The sequence below is a fragment of the Sinohyriopsis cumingii genome, chromosome 18, assembly GCF_028554795.1.
Source record: "Sinohyriopsis cumingii isolate HCF-2022 chromosome 18, ASM2855479v2, whole genome shotgun sequence".
In the NCBI taxonomy this organism is placed as follows: Eukaryota; Metazoa; Mollusca; class Bivalvia; order Unionida; family Unionidae; genus Sinohyriopsis; species Sinohyriopsis cumingii.
Window position 1 is genome coordinate 90,043,337 of NC_142978.1, and position 7,514 is coordinate 90,050,850.

The 7,514-nt window shown below is 35.1% G+C and overlaps 1 long non-coding RNA gene across 1 annotated transcript; it reads right to left on the bottom strand.

The window, feature by feature from the left end:
* Positions 1-363: 363 nt before the first annotated feature.
* LOC149777419 (uncharacterized) lies at positions 364-6,299 on the bottom strand. Its single transcript, XR_016416175.1, has 2 exons — positions 4,968-6,299; positions 364-2,904 (listed from the first exon to the last, which is right to left on the bottom strand). It is a non-coding gene; the product is annotated as an uncharacterized LOC149777419 (long non-coding RNA).
* Positions 6,300-7,514: the final 1,215 nt, after the last annotated feature.

Here is a 7,514-nt window from a genome sequence, read left to right on the forward strand (position 1 = left end):
AACTGTTTAAAAAAGTGCCCTAATTAGACAAGTTCTGAATATACCAAGTGTTGCGTTCGTTACCCGACTGTTCAGTTAGCTTTGTACAAAAAAAGACCTTGCATATATTAGGTATTGTTAAAAGAACTTTTAATTCCTTATAGGTGTATTATTGATAGATATTTTAGCGCTTGCTACTGGTGGTGTTGTAAGCTTGTACCTTCTTACAAGGTGTCCGCTTTATTTGGCTATCGTTATCTAGAGGGGGATCGCACCCAGTATTGTTGCCCGGATCGAGTACATTTTTAAATAAAGTGTGAAACTTATAGATGGAATAAATGGAGATCTGAGCAGATATATAGAACAGAATGACACAAGCCCCTGTACATGAAAAAACAAAAATTTAATCAGTTACATAAATGACTGGATAATGCATTACATTAGGAAGATACACTTCTTTTTGGAATAAATCTTTCACCGAATTTCAAACACAAATATATTTATATAAATAGCCGATCTGTTCTAAATGATAGAATTAGGTCATCATATAATTGAGTGAACGATCGAAGTCATTGTCTTGTACAACTTCATAACCTACTTATTCCGGTCCACTCCAACTTTACTGTGGTGGTTCCTCTAGGTCCTTTCGCTTTTTCCCTTTTCCGCCTCTTTTCGGCCCTCACACTTTGTGTGGGTAGGTGTATACGTAAGTACGTAGATGCCTGGATAAGTAGGTATGTGGATACTTCAGTGGATACGTCCGCGGAGCTATTTCCCCTTTCAAACTGAACAGAGAAGCGACGTAAATCTTCTGTCAGTTGTTCTACTGGGAACAGATCGTTACTCCCTTCTCGTTATATCAGATATCGTTCTATCGCAATTCAAACAGACCAAAGGCTATTTGGTCAAGCTAAACATGACATACCATAAACAAACCTAGTTTCACAAGATTAATGTACTTCCTAATGGCTATTTCAACGCTGATTCCCGTTAACATTACACGAGACATAACAGTTCCGTTCTCGTCTAAATTACACAAATGAATGAATGTTATTTTCAGCGAATAAACACATTCGAGTCTTTAGCATACATGAAATCATCTAAGATCAGTGAATTCAAACTGATTCTCCTAATTAATATCAACTAAAGTAATGCATGAAATTCTTAGATCCCTATAACAATCAAGACGACAAATTGAAACAATTCGTCAAACTTATATTAAGAAGACCATTGTACGGAATCAGAGGGATTAACTCAAACACAGTTACACTAATTTCAAGAGAATTGATCTACGGATTTAAACAAATACATTCATGCTAATATAAAAAAATTAAATTCAAGCAAATCATTATATTGGTATCAACGAATTACATGAAATTGACGCAAATACCTTGTGCTTTCAAGCTTTGTTCGCTTCTACCGCCAAAATTGTGTCCGTTGACTTTCCAGACATCCGGTCCCTTTGACCAATGTTTTATGAGAGAATTACTTCCAAATTTACTCTCCGAGTCCCTTTTATTTTCACTCTTGCAGGAAAAGTGCAGACCGACTAGATTTTTTCGACGACGGCAATTTAACCCCAAGAATTTTTGTGTGGGAACCACGAACCTTATTTAGCGTAACCAATCAGGATTAAATATATTTACCGTCTTTTATAGTAAGGCGTCAAAATTGCGGTCAGTTTGACTTATAGATTTCAAAACCTTATTCTGGAAAATTTCAACTTCCGACATTTCGATACAAAGATCGAAGTTAGCCGTCCCTTTTCCTGTCGTCTAACGATTAAGTAAACGAAGGCTTAATTAAGAATCACTTTCTCTCCCGACACAGACATTAGAAATCATTGCAGTATAGCAATTTAACAAGCACCTGTCCCCATAAATCTAATTAATTGTTCTCTGGCCCAATTTAATGTGCCCTTCATAGATCGAACGAAATTTGCATCCTTATAGATATTATTTCTATTATAGGGTATACAGCGTAGCCTTATATAAGATGTGCATCGATCCAAAAATTGCTAGCTCCGTTTGGTCATTTTCACTTCCTGGACCTCAAAGATAAAATGTAAACAAACGACCCGATAACCTTTTGTTTTGCGTTTTAAATATTCTTAATAAGTTCGTTGCACCATCAGAAGCTGAATTGTCTAGTCAGGTAAAATTTGTTTTCGCTATTTTAATAACGGCCACAGATAATGTACTTTAGACTAAATTAGGCTGATTTTTCGAGCACACGGGGGAAGTCATTTTGGCTATATGTGTGCTTAGACCATGTACATTTTCCAAAAGTACAATATCCAAAGAAATATCAGGCGCAGTACATAAAAGTAACATAGAGGTACGCCATCTTTCTGCATATTATTGTGCATATTACAAATGCAAACAACTTCACCTTATACCTGTCACTCTCTCAAGTTAATGATATATGTGGAGTCCACTTCTCTGTCAATCCTTGTTTCGGAAATAGCCGAGACGATCGGTATGCAACTCGGCATACATTCAATGTATAATTGGTGACACTGCCTTTGACATTGCGAATGACCTCGAAATTGCGAATGCACAAATCAGTTGACTGCATTATTTAAGGGCCGCGATTCAATTAATAGTGACTTTGTTGTATGCTGAATTTGAGATTTGTGTAGGATATATGTTGGAGCAAATCTATAAAGACAGTACAGTTCTCCACTAATTTTTGTATACAGATTTTATGAGAATTCTTAGAAGGAATAAGAGTGCATCTTAGTAACTTGTTTTCCATTGTAGTACTGTCTCGTCCATTCCTGTTTTTTAATTGTCATCCTTTCATAGCCATTTAAATCCATCCATGTTTTCTCAGTTTTCAGCCATTTAAATCCACCGTTTTTTTCCCCCTCAATTTTCATCCTAGTATAGCCATTTAAATCCTGTGCCGTGAGGCCCTTATATGCTGTAATTTAAGAAAAATATGCCAAGATCGAATTCAGTGAAAATTTTATAAAGTAGGTGACAACATGTTAGACATGGAAGATTTAATAATGTACACGCTAGCCATGGAAAATTTAATAAAGTAGGTGATAACATCTTTGACATGGAAAATTTAATAAAGTAGGTGATAACATTCTTGTCATGGAAAATGTAATAAAGTAGGTGATACCATGCAAGACATGGAAGATTTAATAAAGTATTTGATAAAATGCTAGACATGGAAAATTTTAATAAAGTAGGTGATAACATGTTTGACATGGAAGATTTAATAAAGGAGGTGATAACATGCAAGACATGGAAGATTTAATAAAGGAGGTGATAACATGCTAGACATGGAAAATCAGACATTTACAAACGTTTTCGCTTTTAGCTTTCTTTAGGATCAGACTTTTTATCTTAATTTATGCAGTTCTGCATCCTTCTCCATGTTCCCTTATGAGATCTCCTCACCTATAAGAGCCTAGAAATAAATATATTCTCCAGCTGTAATAAAGTCCAGGGGACAAAGTCCTATAGGCATGTCGGAATTTTATTTTCAGTGAGGACAAAACACCCACAGGGACTTTCTATTTTATGTATTTCCTTGTATTAGTCATCTCGTTATAACGTTATAAACAGAATTATATATATATATATATATATATATATATATATATATATATATATATATATATATATATATATAGAGAGAGAGAGAGAGAGAGAGAGAGAGGAGGATCGATGTTGTAGTTATACATAATTAATACTTATACTTAAAAGTCATGTGTACTGTTTTTATGGAAAGCGGAAACGGTGCATAGTCAAACTATGCCTGCGATATTTCCATTTATTTGTCAAACAGCTGTTACCTATCTTTATCAATTTAATGATGCGTTCGTACATTAATTGTAATGTGTGCACGCTCCGAGTGAATACAAAGTACAAGTGTGTGATACTATTTATGGATAGTTTTGGTTGTCAAGTCTAACTCATTACGTGCCACTTACAATTTGTCTTATGATTGTAAATCCATGGCAGTTAAAATGCATAAAATTCACGCAGAATGTGTGGTTACACGCAGCTGTGATTACAAGATATATCCCCTCTCCTCCACCGCCCTCATCTCTCTCTCTCTCTCTCTCTCTCTCTCTCTCTCTCTCTCTCTCTCTCTTGTAGGACTTGAATCAACGATTTTGAAACAAAACGAAAATCAATATCAATTCTATATAGGGAAAATGTACAGAATACATAACCTTTATAACGGTGGAAATTCATATTTTCGAAGTGGGTGACTTAGAGTAAAGTTGAGTGGAAAAGCATTGCTTACCAACTTTGAGAGAGAGAGAGAGAGAGAGAGAGAAAGAAAATGAGGTTCTTTTGCATCCATTTTGTCATAGTAACGAATCTGTCATTGTTAACATTCTTCATTTAACATAGACGAGCTATCGATCTTGTCGTTGTTAAATCAATTATCGATTTTGACAACGGTAATCAGTTATTGACCTTGTAATTGTTAAACATTACGTTAATTGTTACACGTTAACATTAAAATAATCTTTCTTTTAATTCAGGCATCCATTTTAAAAAACCCATCTACTACTGTTCTTTGACGTCCTTTAGACCTGTAATACGTTAATTACTCCTTTGTGTTTACTACATAGTATGTTAATTAATTCACGTTTATTATGGAATGCTAATGGATTCAGTCTTTCAACAAATATTTATAACGCTGCGATGAGTGTCATTTAAAATTCATTATGCTAATTACCGTTTGCGACCTTCATTTTATTACAGTCATATGCTAGTATTTGCATGTCACAAGAAGTCACGTTCACATATTTCTGTTGCTGTCATCATATTGTTATTGGGGTTTTTTAAATTGTTATTATTATTACTATACTGGTCAGCTCAGGTATTATTCCATGTTTAGTAGCCTTTTAAGATAAGATAAGAAGATAAGAATTCTTTATTTCAGACTACAATAAATTAAAATATAGATATAAAGTGTGTGTGTGTGTGTGTGTGTGATTTGGATTTTTAACGTACCTTAAACAATTTTTCAGTCATATCGCTATGACATCTGCATTGTGGCAGTTTATAGTAGCATCATGTCCCACCCAGTCACATTATCCTGACACCAGGCCGACCAGTCCTAACACTAACCTCTTAATGCTTAGCGCCAAGCGAGGCAGCTGTTAGTACAATTTTTGTAAGTCTTTGGTATGACTCGGCCGGGGATCGAACCCACGGCCTCCCGGATCCGAGGCGGACGCTCTAACCAATAAGCCACCGGAGCGGTCATAGATATAAAGTAAAAGCATTGTAAACATAAAAGAACATATATATCATACGTACAAGTATCCAGATACCTCTACAACAATTAACTGCGCCCTGCATTGTTAAGAATGAAATTAAGTGGCATTACACTTAAACAATGTAGACCTTGATTTGTGATCGCAAGATGTACTTAAACATCTGTAACAAAGTAGACCTTGATTTGTGATCGCAAGATGTATTTAAACATATGTAACAAAGTAGACCTTGATTTGTGATCGCAAGATGTATTTAAACATATGTAACAAAGTAGACCTTGATTTGTGATCGCAAGATGTACTTAAACATCTGTAACAAAGTAGATTTTGATCAGTGGTTACAAGATGTACTTAAATCTCAATAATAAAGTAGACCATGATTTGTTATCGCAAGATGTATTTTTTATTCTTTTTAACGCCATTATAATCCGACCCTGAGAATTGGGTTGTAAATATGATTCACTTTGTCAGTCCGTCCGTGCATGTGCCTCCGTCCGTCCTCGCCCTCTCAACTGTGTGTTGTACATGGATTGTAACAGCTGATGTTACTTCTACTAATTGACTCTTGACTCAGAGTTTCTTCGACAAAACTAGTAGCAATCGACATAATGGCATTAGCAACTTTAGAGGTCGAGAGTTGACATCCCTATTCTCTTGCATATATTTAGTTATTAAAATACAGTGAAACGCACCAGTCACTGCATCGAGCTTGAATATCTCAAACTCCTTCAGTCGCTCAAAATAATTAAGTCCCGTATCAACCTCTATGATTTCGAAGTAAAATATTATAAATAGATCTTCCTCAAACACTGGTACTTAAACTGGACTATATTGTCTCGTCGATTCATCTGATTAGACACAATCACTCGAATTGTCTCGTTATCAAACTTCGAGAAACCATCCATGTAACGGACATGGAATCACATCGTTTTCTTTCCAGTGTGCATATCAAGTAAAAGATATGATTTAGTGGACATGAATAATAACAAATTAAACATCCTACAATTTGACATGCTGTTTGAGCTTTGTTATTTTACAAACACTAAACACGAGAAAGTCGGTCACATGTCACGTGATGTTCCGATAGCTCCAAACAGTTTATGCACAAGACGAATGCAATGACCCACAAACACGACGCAATAGAAAATATGTACTTAAGTTTGAGAAGTTGCATTGGACACACACACACACACACACACACACACACACACAGTATTAAAGATAATACTATGCGAAGAATATGACTTTAAAACATACATTCACGATCTTGGAATATATACTGTTGGCTATATGAAATAGATGTTCTTTTAAAACCTACATCGGCTTTATTTTTATTTTTAAAAAAGAAAAGAAACTGCATACATAACAACGCCATGACATCGCTTCTTCGGCCCTCATTCTTGAGTAAACAACTGGTTTCATATCGAGTAATTTGTCTCTAGTAAGCAATACAAGGGAGATAACAAAAGTACATTTATCAATACATTCATTGCCTCCCTTGAGTACCCACTCGATTCACTATTCTCTCTCTCTCTCTCTCTCTCTCTGAAATAACACACTTTCCAACTTCATTCGTTGTGAGCCAAACACATTGCTACCGCATGAAGATGTATCGTTTAAAAGTAAAGCATTATCTTTTCTCAACATTCCCGATGTACCAACTTAATTGTACAGCTTCCAATCATTTTGAACAGTTTTCATATTATCAAGTTCACTAATTCTCTGTCTAACTCTACTAATGTTATCAGATTTTCTATGGAAATGAATGACCACATATCAAGCTCCTATCATATTTATGTCAGTTATCTTGCTAGTAACATTATATTACGACCCTCTTGATTTCGAAGTAGTTAGGAGGAATAGAAGATTTGCAGGATTTAATTTAATTCAGTTTTTAGCAGATATGTCAGGGGAAAGAATTATATTAAAATTCCCTTAGTAAACAGAATTGCGCTAGAGTTCCATGCTAAATGCATTTTGTTTAGGATCACATAATCTTGAGTTGACTGAAGTAATAGAAGCTTTGTCTTCTCATGCTTGTCCTACTGGAAGCGTTAACTGAATTATTTTAACAGAGAGGCTATACGAAAGAATTATCTACAGTACCTTACTAAAAGAAATCTATTCCAATACAAATATAATTCGGTTAAGACTCTCATAGTCTTGAGAAAAGCGGAGAACAGGAAGGACTTAACATAATCCTGTCATCAGACAGGTCAGATGTAATCGATGTAACCAAAAGTAATGTTAATATTACCAAACTGTCTCTGAATTTAACGGA